The sequence below is a fragment of the Anas acuta genome, chromosome 2 (assembly GCF_963932015.1).
Source record: "Anas acuta chromosome 2, bAnaAcu1.1, whole genome shotgun sequence".
In the NCBI taxonomy this organism is placed as follows: Eukaryota; Metazoa; Chordata; class Aves; order Anseriformes; family Anatidae; genus Anas; species Anas acuta.
Window position 1 is genome coordinate 9,537,403 of NC_088980.1, and position 18,007 is coordinate 9,555,409.

The following is an 18,007-nucleotide window of genomic DNA, read 5'->3' on the forward strand; positions in this document are numbered from 1 at the left end:
GCCTGTATACATTTCACAAAACTTGCTTTTTATTTCTAGGGAGAACTTACATCAACAAAAGAGAGATTTGGCTGTAGCTTCCTGAGTGAACACTGAGGTGGGAAAAGGTTGAGTTGAACAAGAATATCTTCAGTTCATTTTCGTGGGGGGTGCTCCATAATTAATATAAAATGAGCTTCCTGATGCTATTAGTAGTAGCGTTTGGAATCACTTGAGTAATCTAGCAGAAACATCCTACTTTGATCTACAAAGGAGATTGGAATTCAATAAAACAAAACCAACAACTTTAAGCAGTGCAGCGAGCTCATGCTAAATTTGAGTTAAAACCAAAAGCTATTTGTTAAATGCCAATGAGACAGCACAGACTCTTTCTGCCACTGAAAACAGTACAGCACAGAAGCAAAGGAAGAAAAGAGAGCTGTTTTTCTTGGATTGTTTTGTTGGATCTGTAAATTTTTTTTGTATTTATAATTATATGCAAAAAATTAAAACCTTTGCTCATATACATGAATCTGTGTTAATGATGGTTTGTGATGTAAATGCTTGTTACTATTTTTTTCCACGTTGCTTTGCCTGTCAGTAAAGGAGAGAAGAAATGAACATGGTCTGTAAAACTGATCAGGATATCTATATTTTTATTGACTTATGCTTTTGTGAATAAAATAATTTGAGTTTTCTTGAAACTTTGCAGAAATGCTTTTTTCTTTCATTTTGCAGTAAATTTGGTGTTCTGTGGCTGAAGCTTGGTAGTATTGAACTGGTTTTAAAAGGGAAGCTAATGTAAACTCTTCAGTGGTCTTGAAGCTAACACTACTATGTGACAAGTTGTAGCTTCAGTTTTCGAGCTCTGAAGTTCCCACTCCGTCCAGCTGGAGCTACAAGGTCTAGCTTTGGTTCATAGCATCTTTCAAACAAGGTACTGAAGAACATTGACACGCTCTGAAATCCTTCTTTAGAACATTTGGGAAGAACAAAACTTGTTCCATGGTTGAAAACAAGAGAAGCTGTAATTCAGTGATGAATTGTACTCTGTCAGCAAGTGTGTATGAAAACATTTCTTGTAGAATCCTCTGGAATTTCTTTTGCAGCACATACGTGATACCCTCTGAAGATGTAATTTCTTTTTTTCTTTGATAATTAGGATTATTTTCCTTTGCTTTTCTAGTTTTCTCATTGCTAAATACACCTCTAGTTCCATAATTGTGCTTAAGAAGTTAGTGTTGTGCATGTTTATCTTGGAATACTTTGAAACAGCATCACATATTCTTCAGCTTACCTGGTACTGAAAGTTTGATCAACAGAAAATGATTTAAAAAATCACCTTGTAGGCCACTTCATCATTTAGGTAAAAGAATTAATAAAACACAACTGCCCAGATTCCTTGCCTGTTTTTCTGTATGTGTCTGTCAGTCTTGAAAGCCAATACAACTTCTGATGTGTGTTGAGAAACAGCACAAGGCGAAGAGTGGTTGTGAAGTTCCACCAATTGAACGCATTTCAGAGAACGCAGAATGGCTGAGGTTGGCAGGAGTGTCTGGGAATCGCCTCTTCTGCCCCCTGCTCACAGCAGGGTCACCTGGAGCGGGTTGCTCAGGGCCTTGCCTTGTCAGGTTTTGAGTATCTCCATGGGTGGAGACTCCATGACTCTGGGCAACCTGTTCCAGTGGTCAGTCACCTTCACAATGAAATGTTTTCAGCTAGGTTTAAACATGATTTCCTGTATTTCAGCATGTGCCCATTGCCTTTAGTTACAGAACTGTAGGGTGGTTGAGGTTGAAAGGGGATCTCTGGAGGTCATCTGGTCCAACCCTCCTGTTCAAGCTGGACCACCTCAAGCAAGTTGCCCAGGACCATGTCCAGGCACCTCTTTTAAGTGCTCCGTTCTGCCACTGTGCACTGCCAAGAGTCTAAGCCCTCTCCAGGCTGGATGACCCCAGCTCTCAGCCTCTCCTCATACTATAGATGCTCCAAAACCTTAGTCATCTCTGTGACCCTGCACTGGAGTCATTCCAGTATGTCCATTTCTCTCCCGTACTGGATGACCCAGAACTGGACCCAGCACTCCAATGTACCTCGGCAGTGCTGAGCAAAAAGGGAGCAGCATCTCCCTGGACCTGCTGGCAATAATCCACATTGTGCAGCCCAGGATGCTGTTGGCATTCTTTGCTGTACAGGCGTCCTGCTGGCTCGTATTCATCTTGCCTACCAGGAACCCCAGGTCATTTTCTTTCTGCTGCTTCTCAGTCAGTTGGCCCCCAGGCTGTAACGATGCATGGGTTTACTCCTTGCCAGGCACAGGACTTTGGACAGAATTGGATGAGTACTGAAGTCTCAAGGTATTTCTTCGTTTCAAAGCTCTCTTCTTTACTGGGCTGTAAAAGACATGACCTTCCATTTTTGCCATGTTGCATCAGGATTTTTTTGCAAATGAAGCTCTCAGCTCAGCCTTACTCTGCGTCACAGTCAGGGCCAGTGATTCAGCTATGCGTTTTGCAAGAGGTGTGGATTTTGAAATACAGGTAGTTCTGTCATGTCTTTAGAGTAAAGAATACAAGTAGTGAGTTTCCATAAGAAAAAAATAGAAAACATTCAACTCTGTGTGGACAAAGCTTTGCTACCTCACAACAGGAAGCTTGGTAAGACCCAACTAAAGAATTCACAGAACCTAAAATAGTTTCTACGTGTTTTATTTATTTATTTATATATTTCCTGTATTTCGTTCAGTTATCAAGTATGATCTTTGTTTTGTGCAGATCATAGCCAGAATCTGCTGCCTACAGTGAAATTTGATGTGCCTTGTAAGCATATCCTACAATACAGGCGGATGATGACTATTATAGCATGATAGGGAAAATACTGGTAATAAAATACATGTATGTACAGGTATGCAGAGAAAAATGTGCAGGTCTGTTTCTAGACAGCACAAAAGCTCTTAGGAATTTAATTTTAATTTGGTAAAAGTACATTTTGAAGATATTCTGACAATAAAGTAATTTGACTTAGGTATTTGCAGACTCAAAATGAAGTTGTTTTTCTTTTTTTTTCTTTTTTTTTTTTTTTCTCTTGGGTGCTGACTTGTAGTGTTATTTTACCTTTGACTCCTATTGGATGTAACCTCATGCAAAATTCATTTCTCTCTGACTTGTTCAGTGAACAGAATAGCATCTTCAAAATACTTTTTGTGGACTCTTCCAGACTTACGTGATTGGAGATGAGGCAAACGCTACTTCTCTTCCTTGCCTGTAGATGTCTGTAGTTGTTAAAAGATTACACTTATCCTGCAAGGCTGGATTTAAGATTTTTGTGGCTTTGCTTTTTCATTTCTAGTGTTGCTTTGTCTTTTCAATCATTTTGGAAATCTTTTATTAACTGCAAAGTAACAGAGATTCAGTAAAAAATGGAGGTCTGTTGTTTTCACAGTTTTATAGATATGATGCTAAACAACAGTAGAGAACTGTAGGACTAACGTTAAATCACCTAAATGCTTATTCACTTCTTCCTCCACCAACGCTATCAAACATCTAGTTTGAAGCTGCAATTTCCTGGACAGACTTCTGTAATTTTGCTGACCTCAACAAAAGTTGGTAGCGCAATTCTAGGTGCAACCCAGCAAAGCGCATCGGACAGTCAACAGCAGAAATGTGGGAGTTCTCACTGGCACCAGTGAGATTGCTTAAGCATAACACGTAGAGATGTCCTGCTGGCTTCATTTCATGCTGCCAAGGGATGAACTTTTCTTGTGCAATGGTTAAATCATTGCCGCTCGTCATTGCCAGAATTGTTGCTCTCCAGTCTGGGACTAAGTTTACCTGCTCTGCATTCTGTTTGCAGGATTTGTTAATGTATTCATAGAAACAGTTTGCTCAAATATCCTGCTATTTTCAAGATTATTCTTTTCCGCATTCCCAGAGCAAGTGTTAGTAACATTTGTGTAAAGTTTGACTGGAAAGAGGTGTTGCATTATTTCTATCTTACCCTGTGTTTATAGTTACACATAGCTCTCGGCTGCTGAAGAAGGAAACAGGCATCGCCAGATGGTGTTATTGCAGATCATCTTGCTACTTCTGCCTACCCAAATGTTACATCTAGGAAAAACATCTCTCATCAGCTGCTATGTAGTTTTGCTGTATGTTGTCAAACACACCTTCTGAAGAAATGAATTCCGTCTAGCCTTCATATCTTTAATTAAGAATATATATTTTTTTCATTACTGCTGTAATGTTTTTCTTTTTCTCCTCTCTGCTTTCAGACAAACAGAACTTTCAAAGTTCTGTACAGATGTTTGAGACCTCCTTATCTATTAGATCTATCCAGCTATTGGTGAAAAATGACATGCTATTAACTAATATTTGTCTTCGTTATACGGATAAGAAAGCATATCCCTGATCAAATGAATGAACAGAAACGCTGATCGAGCTCTCCTTGTAAGGAATAAACACTTGCCATAAGCTTTGAGATCCTCTGGCTGCCCACAGCTGTTCTTAGATTGTTGTCTGTGCATCCCAAATAATCACTAGAATGCATCCGATACTTTATGAGGAATTGGGAGAAACTTCAGCTACCCTGAAGTGTTTCAAGCTCTTATCAAAAGCATCCACTCTGCTCAGGCTTTTGGTTACAAAGAGGAGTGCAGATAAACTTGTAACCTCTTGATTACCTAGCTCCATACTGATGAAAACGGAGGTTGTGCTCAGCAGAAAAACTCTGGAGAATTCTAATGAAAATTGGTTATTTTGTGCTTTTAATGCTCCTACTTAAAGTTTTAAACATTAGGTGTATTGCCCATATTTCAAGTCTAATTGTTTCTGATAAGCTATCAGCAAAAAGTTAATGCTTATATTTAATTAAGTGGCACTTTCCAGAATTACTTTGCCAGTACTACTATAATTAAATGATGTGAGAACAGTCCTTGATAAATACACTCATATTCTTTGCTAACACCAAAAATAGATTCTGTAAATCTGTAAATAGAAAAACTGGATGCATTAAGCAGCAGATGAGAGCAGCAGGCCAGGAAGGCTGCAGCCATTACCACATGAAAGAAACTAATATTAATCTCGCTCTAATGCAGCATTTTCAAGCATTTCTTGTGTTCTGATGGGCTTTTCATAATTGACCTCCATAAGTCATAAAAAATGATTAAAAAAAAGAATCTGGGAACTCTGCGAATTGCTAATACCTCCTGGAATGAGGCCACATAATTTCCATCATTAGGTTATAGCTACCAGTTAGGCCTGAATTCATCTCACTTACCTCCAGCCGTCTGTAAGGTGGCTGTCTGGGCACTTCCAAGGAGGGAGGCAACCCAGATCCAGAGCTCTGGGTTCTTTCTTTACTAAGACACCCTGGAGGTGCCCCCTCCTTCTCCCTTTCTTGAAGTCTAAAGGGCTTAAAGTGGATGCTTGACTACTGGCAGCTCAAGTTACATGAAAGTGAAAGCTGATCTTTGCCTCTTGTTCCCAGGTGAGAGAGGAAAATCCTTGAGCAGTGAGGATCCTTTGGTACCAGTTTATTCTGATTTATAGCTCAGCACTTCGATGCCAGCCTTGATCTGCCTGAGTGTTTGCTAGCACCTTCTACAGACCCACCACGCTTCGTTTGATTTTGCTATTGGGATGTTGATCCCAGCCCTTCTGTCAGGAATATCAGATTTATTGCTCGTTAGCACAACATTCAAGGCTTTTGCTGCAAGCAGCAAACCATAGAAATAGTGAAGACTTTTGCTTTCAGTTTTGTAAATAACTTTGTAAAGTTGCAGATGGTTTTCTGAATCAAAAAGCTTTTCTGTTTTTTTTTTTTTTTTTTTTTTATGCCTATCAGTCTATCAGTAGATCTAATGTTTCCTCTACCTACAATCCTGCCTCTAAAATCTACTGTTACCTCAAATGAGAGTGAAAGTGCTTTTGGCTCTTTACCTGATGTAGTTCCTCCTTCTTTTCTTTATGCATGTCAACTTTTCATGCAGAGGTTGTTATGGGCCCTTCTGTTGTGTGGAAAGCACTGATGTGGCCAGTTCTCTTTTGAGGACTTTCATCCTATTGTAAGACACAACTATGATTAATCTTAAAGCTTAAACATACTTCTGAGAACTTTTAACTGAAACGAGTGTGACTAAATATTACATCAAACAGTGGGGCAGAAGAATTTTAATGAATTCTTTGGGAACTGGTTGGCCCTGCCCTGTGGTACCTGAGCTATGCAACTTGAGGTAAAAAGGTGGTTCAGCAGCAGCTGACTCCAGTTATGACTCATGGAATTGTATCATAGGACATTGTTTTATCAGAATGTTACTCTTCAAAGCAAAATAATCATAGCCATGATATCTCTTTTGAACTTTGGATGATCTGGGAGAAGCAGAGACTTTGCCTGGACACATAATGGGTAGATTATGATAGATGGTGAATCCCATTAGCTTGCAAAGTCATGGGGGCTGAGCTGTCCAGCTGAAGACCCAAGAGGTGGGCACACTGCCACACCGGGTTAAGGCAACCAGGGCACTGGGCAGGGTGGTATGAAAACAGCATTTCCATCACTGCTTATCAATGAGCAACGTTGTTCTGATCAGAAAACAAACAGAAACTAGGAGAACAAGACCATGAGAGTGTATGTACACTCTTAATGTATGTTTCTCTGTTAACCTCTACAGGAAGCTGGTCAAAAGGGAGAGAGCTGTCACTTAATTTTTTATCGTTTTGTCCTGTTAGTCTTGCGCTTGCAAAGTTACTGTTAATGTGTAACGAACCTCTGCGCATGAAAGAATGTCTCTGTAAGGTTACGCCTTGTAAAGATGGCTTCAGATGGAATGATTGGTTATTTACCAACAGGGGGAGCTCGACACCTCGGCAGAGGCTGAGCAAGCCAATGGATGCTGCGTTAGAGGCAACATCAGCCTGGAGCCTCTGGAGTTATTTCTTCGTGCTCACAGGCCCATGGGATACAAATAGAAATCCCTTAATTGCTGCCTCTCATGTTTCCGAATTTTCCCAAGTCCATCGAGGTCCAGTAGCACTCGGTGCCAGCCCCCCAGACTTTGAGCTGCGTGCTGCAGAATTGTTTAGATGTTCCTGCTCCGGGTTCCAGTCTGGGTACAGTGCCAGAGCTGACCACACCTGGTGCTTACAAGGAACAAGGCCCAGAAATCCATCAGCTGGGGACAATCACAGGAGGGGCTCAGGTCTGGTGGGGACAGGCTGGGTGGGGTCACGTTGTTTTATGACTGCACTTTTAGAATTTAGAATAGTTCAGCTGAGGACACTGACTCTGCACACTCACCCAGACCTCTGCAGTATGCCCCGCAGTACCCCTTCCAGCTGGCTTTGTCATGTGCTGTATTTATGGCAATCCCCTGCCTTTCCCGGTAACCTAGAGAATGGAAAATTGAATGTCAGACACACAATATAAACAAACTAAATATATATACACACACACATAATTATTTCTTGTGTTAGAAGAAGTGCAATATTTCCAGTATTAGATAATCTGAACTGTTACAGATAATGATAATAAGTTAAAAAGTTGCCCCAATAAATGATATTTTTAATTGGTGGCTGTACAAATCACCCCTTCTGCAAAGTCTCAGGAAACATACTCACACCCTACTTCTAAGACAGAGAACTGTTAACCAACTAAAATATATTTACGCATTTTTTCTAATTACTTAATCTTTTGTGTCTTGGTCCTTGTTTGCAAATATCTATGTGTGTTTTCCGTGTTTTGCTGCAGAAAATGCCAAACTGGATCTCATACAGCAAGCCCTGCCCTCAGCTGTGAGCAAGGCATTGCACTTTCTCATACCTTGCTTTCTTCAGCAGCAAAGTTGGTCTCTAAGCCTTCCCAAATATTATTTCTATATCTGAACAGTGTTACTGGAGGCCTATGCAGTCTAGAGTTAGGCCAACAGTGTTCCAAAAACCTATGGACAAACACATTTAATTGTGTCGGGCTTATGACAAATGTAGTAAAGCAGGAACGGTCCCAAGCGGATTGATGTAGTGTTGCGATCTCAACCTGGTGGTTCCACCCAGAAGCATGCTTCCTTGCCATTGTTCAACCTGATAAACAGAAGGTTTTACAGTCTGGATCCATCGTGACGTAACTTTCTTATAAAACTGACTCTGTAAAGAATTAAAGTTAGCGCTTTGTGTGCTATCTCTAGAGTCATTACCACAGGAGAGATTTTTAAAAGGCTGAATAAAATATAAACGTTTTTCTCACCTGTCATTGGTCATGAAAGGTTGAGAGAAAAACTCTATTTCCACATCGTGTAATATTTGAAGGTCTAGATCAAAATTTTATATAATTTCCTCCCAAACTACACGGTGCTGACCTGCCACTTGCCTTTGCACTTTGCTGGAATGTGAATCTTCAGAGGTTTGCAACAGGACCTTTGGAAAGATCTGGTCTAACCTCCTGTTCTTTGTAGTTTTTAAGTGGACAAAAAATTTCTTGTACTTCACAGCTAATTGCTGCTGAGACACTAATAAAGATGCTAGCTGTCACTCTGATCTAAATTTAGAGGCTTGTTTCCATGACCACAATTTAGCACTAAATCTCATGGAACAAAATTTCTTTTGAAGGCAGCATTTACCCCAGAGCACCAAGCCTGTGATTTCCTCGGGGCTGTCCTGAGCCTTGCTCAGTTGTAGGTTTCCTCTGTCTTACTCCAAATTTTGCTTTCTTCTTTTTGAATTCATCTCGTTCCCTCACAGACACCCCAAATTTGTGAGCAGTCTTCCAAGTGACTTTCGTTTGTGAGTGCACGTTTTTGGTTTGGAAACTTTAATTTCTCCTTGGTGATCTCTAAATCAATGCCTCATTCAGCTTTTTATGTAAGGGCCAAGAAAATTACAGCACTTTAAAGCACAGATAAAGTGTATTTTTTAAAAAAAATAAGAGAATAATCTCTCAGCCATGACACCAGCAAACCAACTGCTGAAGGACGACCCACATGGCCCACAAAGCAACATGACCAGCTGCAAAATGACAAAATTGGCCCTAAAACACCTGATGGCGTGAGGGTAATGATTTTTGAGTTTATAAGAAGGTGCGTGAGGGGGAAGAGGCTTTAATTCAGCATCTCAACGTCTGAATTTATCCTTATAAAGTGTGGGTAAAACGTCTGGTTTTCACCTCATTTTGCCCCAGAAGCACACCTGGAAAACTGTTTATTGATTTATTGACTTATTTGGTTTCTTTATTTACTTATTTATTTGTATTTTCTCCTCAGGAGGACGGAGGGAGCCCGCCCGCCTGCCGTGAGGGGAGGGGGCAGAGGGGCGCGACCGTTACGACCGTTGGAAGCCGCCCGCGCCCCCTCCCCCAGCCCCCCCCAGAGGCCCCGCCCCCCAGAGGCCCCGCCCCCTCGAGCCGCGCCGCCGCCGGCCGGCAGGGGGCGCGCTGAGCCCGCGCTGAGCGCGCGCCCTCCCCCTTCCCCCCCCCTCCCCCGGGGGCCATCCCGCGAGAGCTGGCGGCGCCATTCGAGAAACTTCCGGAAACGGGCCCGGGGCGGAAGTGACGGCGCGGCGTGACGCCACTTCCGGTGTGTGCGGCTGAAGCGAGCAGCCGCCGTCGCGGGCTGCCGGCGGGGGAGGTCGCGGCCGCGCTGCGAGGAGGCCTCGGGCCCGGTGAGTCGCGGGGTCCGGGCCGGGCTAGGCCAGACCGCGGCGGGGCGGCCTGCTTGGGGAGCCGGGGAGCTGAGCGGCACCGGGAGCCGTTGCGTGGGCCCGCCCGCGGCTCTTAGCAACAGCGCGGCGCTGAAGGGGGCCGAGCCGCGGGGCCGCCGGTGTAGGCGCCTCCTCCCGAGCGGCCCCCGGGAGGTCGCTGAGCGCCGGGGGGGTGGGGCTCGGAAGCAGTCCCCCGGTCGCAGGGGCTGCCCCGGGCTCGTCCCTGAGATCGCCACGGGTTGAGGTCACCTGGCGGCGCGATCCCGGCTCGGCTTTGCCTCCTCGGGGAATAAATCCGCCGTGGTGTTGGTGGCGGTGGTGGTTTCGGGTACGAAGAGACGAGGGGAGCCGCTGTTCGCACGTGGCTTGGGCGCGCTGAGCAGTCCTGTGGCTTAAAGCCCCTCACGGAGCGCTTTTTGGCATGCTTCTAAACGAAATCTGCCTTTTTTTTTTCTTTTCTTTCTTTATTATTTTTAAAGCAGTTAAATTCCATTTTGTGTTGAGTAATTCAGAGTAGAGTCGTGGCGAAGTTTTGTTGTGGGGGAAGGCAGGGCGTTGCTAAGCTCTAATGCTAAGTTCTAAGTTCTGAAAGCTCCCTAAAAGTAAAGCAGTTTTTGCCAGCGTTTGCTGGGGCAGCGAGGTGTGAAGTTACTGATGGCCAGTACGTATTTCTGTTTGTAGCAAGATTTTATGTGTTACTATAGTTTATCAGAGCTCTTAGGGGCTGCTGAAAACCCGTGCTGTGTACTTGAGCTGGTAGAAGACATGAGAAAAGATTCTCCGAATTATTGGGCAATTTTCTTTTGAATTTTGTTGATGATAGGTTGGACTTGCTTGGTTCCAGTGGGAGTGAGATAACATCACTAAAATTATATTTATAATAATGTATAAATAGTGAAGCTGATGATGTTGCATCGGTGGTCAGGCCCTGAGACTTTTTCTGATGTCAGGAGTCAAAAAGTGCCGGGAACAAGGTGTTGACATAGTTTCAGTCCAGCTGTTCACACCAGGCAAAGCCTCCATGGCTCTCTGAGGTTGCAGTTACAGCTGCTGGCTGGCCTTCATTTTCATTTCTCCTTCAGAGAGCCTTGTGCTCTAGTTAGGATGGATTTTATGTTCAGCCGGTGGTTGAGAGCCTGGTGGTTACCATTTCGCATGCTGGATTACACTGTCAAAGGAGATTTGTTTGGATGAGTGAAGAAATGTATTTACAAATCTTGTCTCTGGATACTTCTCAGCATGTTTGTTTTTTTAAACAACCCAGATGCTACTTAGTGCCCAGTGTGGGTCCAACTTGGTTTCCCCCTCTTGGCTGTCATGCTGTGTTTTCAGTCAACGATAAGGGACTGTTGGAAATGCAAGTGAATTTAGGACTAAAATTTAATATTAAATATTGGAGTAGAAATTTAAATTGCCACTTCTACTGGTAATGCTATTTAAATTGCAATGCTAATAATACTTTCTGTATTAGGAAAGCGCTCAGTTCTCTGTGCTCTCTGTCCTATTGGTTGTCTTCACCACTCGTGCTTTCCAGCTTTACCACGTTCTTACCAAAACAGCTTTTTATCTGTTGTTTCCTGCTGTCTTCCCTAGATTTACATGGTTTGCTAATAAAACTTGGCTGCACTTTGTGAGAAAGCTTGTAAGGCTTCGCTTCTGTGAAGCACACAACTTTTAGTTGGCAGGGAATTAGGAAATAATATAAATCCTCACTTCAATATGAAGGAAGTTTCTAATAGCATTTGGGCTGTACTGAGGAAAGAAATAGGATTTTTGTTCCCTGTAAAACTTTCGGGACTGCCATATCTGTGTTTGACACGCAGGAGGTGGGGTTGTGCTGGGGGAGGGTGATTGTGTCTGTGTCTGCCTGCGGGTCCAGGGGCACTGAAGTGGAGCTTGGCATCGACCGAAATGTCACACCACGTTGGGTGCAGCCGCCCGTGTGTTGTGCTGCTGCTGGAGGAGGTGGATGCTGTGGCTCGGTCATGTCAGTGCTCTGCTCCTCACCTTAGGGAGTGGTGATGGTCTGAATTCAGCGGCTTCCCTTAATTTTTGGCGCTGGCTGAGTGAGGTTTAATGCGCTTATAATTGCTCCTCATACAGGAATTGCTCCGTTTCTATGATAGCATTTACGAGGGGCTTTGTCCGCTGTCCCCTGAAAACATTGTTGCCAGCTCTACCTGTATCTAAAATGTTATTTGTTCTTCTAATGGAATGGAAGGATTAGGGAGAAGTTACTTACCTTTGTCAGAAATTCTTGGATCTTCCATATGGTTGTATATTTCAACATAGGTTTACATTGAAGCTACGGTAGTTGATGATATTAGTAGGTTTAAGTTCTGCTGACTTCTGAAAGAAACACTGCATTGGAACAGAGGTCGGATTTCTCTAAAGTTCAGACTTAGGGAAAGCAGTGTTCTGCTTCTGTTTCACTGGGTAAAGGAGAAATCACATGTATGAACTTCATTCCTGAAGTAGTCGTAGGTTTCATTTTTGTTTTCTGTGTCTTCTGAACAAGTACTGAAATCCTGCTGATACTGGGGAAGACCCAGTCTTCAGGTTGGACATAAGAATATCCAAAACAAAGGCTCTTTTTGGTGGCTTTCCAGGCTATTTCTTCATTCACAAACTTGGTTTTAAATAGTCAGTTCTTTTTTTGGTCTCTCAGTTTGGAACTCTTATAAACCTAACACCAAATACAAATTGTTCATACTGATTTTCTGCATCATAGATATTTTTTTTAGGCTTATTAATTGTACGGAGCTCTGTATTTGTGAAGAATTTTGAAATTTTGGCTAATCTTTTAAAAAAGAAAAGACTTGTTCTTAAGAGAAAATATTTTTCTTTATGCCCAACTTACGTTTAATATTTTTATTTTTTAAATTCTAATATTTTAAATTGGACATATTAATTACATGGACTTTGGTTACTGTGGAAATTTTAAATTCAGGCTAATGTTACTAAGAAATTAGACTTGATTTTGATAGAAAATCTTTTTCTGTATATCAATTTACTTCTAATATTTTGTTTAGCTTTGTACTAACCTATAGGCCCTAAACTTTGCTTCTTCATCTATAGATAGTCCCGTACTAAAGGCTCTTGGAGCCTTTAGTCAATCATAGACATGTTGCAGAACAGCCTTTATTAAATCTTGCATGTAAAAAAGTTCTTTTGATTAGGAGAAATTGTTTTCTGTTTTTAAAATATAATCTGAATCTATGAAGTCTTTCTTTGTTGCTCTGAAAAATAAATTGGTGTTTACTTTAACTTAAAATTGTTTCTCTGGTTGACTTAAGTAGAATTTACTATGACTCAAAGAACTACTTTGGGGATGCGTGTAGAAACTTTCAACTATTTTCTTTTCCCTGAAGGATCATCTGGTTGCATGTGATTCTTTGGCTGAAACTTCCTGGACCCGATCTTTGCCAGATCAGGCTTTCAGTGTTTTTAAAAGCTTCATCAAACACTGCCCAGGCACTTTAAAAAATGAGTTAAGAGTGTTTTTATTTCATATAAAATAGCTTTTTAGGGTTAGTTTTAGGAAGGAGCGGAGCCAGAGTTCTAATATTTATACTACACAATTCCAGAGTTGGACGCCTGAGTTGTGCTCTGGAACAATGCCCTTTTGCTTTAAGGAGTGCTCCTGAGTAATTCCCTCATCATGGTGACAGGAGGTGTGATGGCAGACCAGATGGAGAAGCAGCAGGTATCAGCCAGGAGTGTGAGGGCAGCCTTCATCGATCTCCTTCCCTTCCCAGTTTCAGTTAGCTAGCTTACATTTCTTTCACAGGTGAATATTTTTGATTTCTCCTGTTTCCATTTTTGATAGCTTATTTTTTTCATGGTTTCATACTTGTTGGCCTTTGCAGGCTTTCTGTGTACCTGCCAGTAACGTTAATGTGAAGGTCCTGTAGTTCTTGTAGTTCTTGCCCCTTTTTGGGGAGGAGAACAGACAGGGTTGTTTCTAACTTCTTGCCTGGAGGGGGCGAGCCCTGTGCAAGTGGCTTTTTTTTTTTTTTTTTTAAGAAACTGAACTACAAGGTAAAGCAGTGGGCCTGGCTGCCTTTTCTCTTGTATGAATGGCATCCTCTACTCCAATACTCACTGTACTCAAATCCACTCTGCCCTCTAACATTGGGACAGGATGTTTGCTGTAAACATGAGATTAATAAACTCAGCTGTCTGGAATGCTGATTTTTATTAGATTCATCTCTTGGGGATGCTGTGGTAGTATGAATGTAATGAGTTTAAACATTGCTATTTAAGTACATTTTGTTAAGTTAATTATTGTAAATTTACATTTTTCCTGAAACATATTTCAGGAGCCTGTGAAATTAAACTTTATGATAACTTTCCCGTGCTTGAGTAAGTGGAAGTTAAAAATACTGAGGATTTTCATGTACCTTAGTCAGCACTGCACTGGGAAGAAAACTTTGTTAATGCATGCGTTTGTCAGATCAGTTGTGTTAACCACAGACTTCATACAGATCTTCTAGCTTTGCATTGCTGCGGCCATCAGAATCAAGGTAACCTGTGGTTCAGTAGTGATCATAAATCTCACTTTACAAGGATTTTGTGGGGTGGGGTGCAGGGTTTATGTTTATACCTGTACAGCTCTAGCACAGTGTGCCACAAGAGCCTGGGGACTGCTCGTGGTCTCAGCTCAGTTACATCTGGCACATCCCAGACGTTGTTGCTGGAACTAACAAAGATCTTTTTTTCATTTTTATTAGGATTTAGGACAGGTATAGCTTTCTGTGTTGTTGAGTTGGACTAGATACATTTTATCTGGTTGTTGTATGTGTGGTGTTCTCTGCTGAAGGGTTGAGATGCAGTGTTTTCTGTGGCAAACAGGACTTTCAGGTTGACCTCTATACTCTTGGAGAGACACAGTGGGCAAGTCCATACAATTCAGGGATCCCATTTGGAAGCTGTAGCCTGTGAGCAAATCAAGTGGCTGAATTCCATGTGAGGCTTGTTTGTTAAAGACTGAAAATATTAAGGTATGTCTCTGAATTTCCTGGACTGTAAGTAATAAAAAGCTCAGCAAAAGTATCCTAGCTACATAAAAATCAGATGAAAAAATAGTAGAAAACTTTGGGAGTGCGTGTTGCATGCCATTCTTTTTATGGTCCTGGATCTGCATCAGTACTACTCGTAGTAGTCTTGCTTATTCTCTGAAGGAGGACAAAAATCCCATCAGGTCTGACTGACCTACTGCTTTCTCATAAAAACTCTCAGAATGTGAAAAGCCATATTTTTCGAATCACAGGGTGTAATTCTCTGAGAGCCTCGTGCGTGCATCACCTGTGAACACAGCAGAGGCATCTCTCAATGGCTCGGTGGCTGCTGGGTTGGTCAGAGTAAGGCTGACTTCCAGCGGTGCCGGCGGGGCGTGATCCTTCAGCTGTGTTCAGAGAAAGCAGGCAAGTGGCAGGGACTGGAGGGCTGAGCACGGGGTGTTGCTGACTTCTGTGACTTTAATGAATCATGGAATTGGGATCTCCCTCTGCCCAGGTGGCTGAGCTTGATCTGTTGGGGCATCTTTCAAGCCTCTCCTTGCGGCCCCACTGCTTCGTGGCCAGAAATAGCTACCTGTCTGGCCAGGCTGACAGCACGGGTCACACCCCCTTGTTGTCCTAATTCACTCCTGACTGATTTAAGACCTTCACACTTAGGTGTTTTCCTCTTCTTTGTATTTAGCTTAAGCTGCTGCTTTGCTGTAGCAGGAGGTTGTGTATCTGATAAATTATCTCTTTTCTCTGTCATGTGGTCTTATAAAAGTTTATAGCTCTGTCTTCTGTAAATCTGAGGGCTTCACAGTAAAGAGAGACTATGAGACAGGTTTCAAGGTAGCTCCAAACTGGTCTAGCTTGGAGCTTCACCCTAGGAGGACAGTCTCAGGCCTCGCTAGGTAGTCCTGTTGGTTGTCCTGTGAGATTATGGCTCCTGCTTGGTAAGGCAGAACAGAGCTGACTGCTGTGAGGACTGAGAAGTCCATAATATATGAAAACTTGTAGGTTACGTGAATGTTTGGCTGTTTGAATTGTTCAGGCTCAAGAGGAGGAGTGTGAATAGCTGATAGCATCGTATAAACATAGCAACCATAGATTCTTGCAAACAAAAAACAAAGCCATGAAGCAGTTTCTTTCACCTGGAGTTTGATTTTTCTTCTGAGGCCTTGCAGATTTTCTGTGGTTGGAGGAGGGGGCTTAGCTGATGTGGGCTGGATTCCTCACGGCTTGGGAAAAAGGCTCGAGTGCCTCGTTAATGAGCCTTGCTTGTGTGTTTGGAGACGAATCGTTTGACGATCTGGGGTAGGGATTTTCTTCGTGTCATTTTGGTTAGGGCAGTTGAGTATTTTTGGTTCCTGCTTTGCAGGAAGGTGTCTGGTTTGTTTCGTGGAGTCATCTGGGTGTCTGTACACCATGCGTGTCACTACTACCCTTAAAGCTGTTGATCTTAGCTGCTTTCTGTTCTGTTATATGTTGTTGGTGGTTGTTTTCCAGAGCAAATATTTGTTTTTCTGGAAAAGGTTGTAGGCAGGTGCCTTTTGTAGTTTGTGTGATTTCCACCCCCCTCTCCCCCTTACTGAATGCTGAACAAAAATCCAGGTAGTCAAGGGACTAAATATTAGGTGATGCTATCTGTTTGTCTCTTCTGTGATTTTCTATGTTTTGCCTAAGCTGGACAGCGGGGGGGAAGAAGAGGGGGAGCTTCAGATAACTTTTCTTTGTGTAAATATTGTTAAAGCTCTTGGGAACAAGAAGATGTTCTTATGGTGACTGCGATTGTAGCAGTTTGGTTTATACTTTATTGTAACTAGCAGATAGAAGTGATGATTAATTGTAGATAGACTCTTTCTGTTGCCTGAATGGTTGAGCAAGAGTTGGAGAACACAGAGACATTTCATTCTCTTTAGAGAGTTGCTGGTCTTAATTCCCCACAGCATATTGGTGACAAGTAAAAGCTGAGCAATACCGCACCCACAGAAGAATAAGCAAACCCTAGACTATTGTTTAAAACAAATAATTCTCCTGTTCTTAGGGTGGCTGCTTTTTAGAGTTGGAGTAATCCACACCAGAGTAAGTGCTCTAGTGAGAACAACTCATGCAGCCTTGGTGCTCCTATTTGGTCCCAGCGTTGGGCTTCTGTTATTTAGGATCCTGGTGTCTATATATAGACCGGTGTGTTGGGTCTGTTCCTCCTTGCTTACTCCAGCTACAAGGTTGAATTTGGATTTTACCTCTAAGATACCTGGCAAAATCGTGAGGAGTGCTAGCGTAAGCCTTGGGAGGGAGCAAAAAATTGTAAGAGGAGGGGGGAAAAAAATAAGGAAGATCCCCATAGCAGTATGGTGTGTGTTCTTCTGTGTTGTGGCTTCCTGCTGTTAGCACTCTGATTTTAGGGTAGTACCTCTTGTTAGGCGGGGCTCTGACATCCAGGCCTGGGCTTGGCTCGTCCTGGCTTCTTTTTTTTTTTTTGGGTTCTTTTCTGTAAGCAGTCTGTTCTGTGCATGCTGTGACCCATAACGATCGGCTGCAGGGCTGATAACACGCTTAACCCCTGCTAGCCGTGTTCCTACCTGTTCTAATCACTCTTTTGGGAAACAAAAAATGTTGCTAGGCCAGTAGATAGGAAATATTCTGGGATATTTTTGGTAACCTGTACGTTTACGTTTTGGAGCCTGCTGTTACTCTGTGGGTATTGGCAGTCTTGATGTTCCTTTTAATGTATGTCTTCCAACTTCCCTTCTTGGCGTTGCTTACAATATTAACCATACCCTTACTGTTTGTTTCATCAAAGGGCAGAGTCAATTAGAGGTCTCCCTACCTGCTGCATTTCTAAATGCTTGTGGGACTGTAGGGTTAACTACACAGCTAAAAGCACGTAGCTACTCCTGTACGTTTATTTCTGTAAGTAGTGGGGTGGGGGGGGTTGGCAGGATGGCAGGCTATCTCTTAAATTGGCTTTGCCAGTTGAGGAAATGTCTGTGTAACCACATCCCCAATTAAATTTAATGAGGCTTTAAGCTACAACAGCAATGCATTTTGAAGATCTACCAATTTATTTTAAAAGGAAGTCTCCCTTTAATGTTTGTGGCCCAGGATGTTGAAAGATGCATGTAATATCAGTAGAGTGAATTAATTTCAGAATATTTTAGTGGGCTGTATCATGCTTGATTCTTTCAGCACTTACGCGAAAGAATGTGAAAATGAGGCTTTGCCTGGGCTGAAATGAAAAACTGAATGACTTGAGGGAAGAAAAACTGGTTTCAATTAATTTTTCTTCCTGTTGCATGGATAAGAAAATGTGAATAATTGCTGTATTGTTATGCTCTGAGT

General features: G+C 42.4%; 1 protein-coding gene across 4 annotated transcripts in view; it reads left to right on the plus strand.

The window, feature by feature from the left end:
- Positions 1-9,467: 9,467 nt before the first annotated feature.
- DNAJB6 (DnaJ heat shock protein family (Hsp40) member B6) overlaps positions 9,468-18,007 on the plus strand; it is a 66,794-nt gene continuing 58,254 nt past the window's right edge. For 3 of the 4 annotated variants that reach the window (XM_068673454.1, XM_068673452.1, XM_068673450.1), the window contains exon 1: positions 9,468-9,623. The gene's annotated coding sequence lies outside the window, so the exon portion shown is untranslated. Of the gene's footprint in view, positions 9,624-9,675; positions 9,991-18,007 lie in introns of those variants that run through there. The other variant, XM_068673451.1, reaches the window with a different exon arrangement.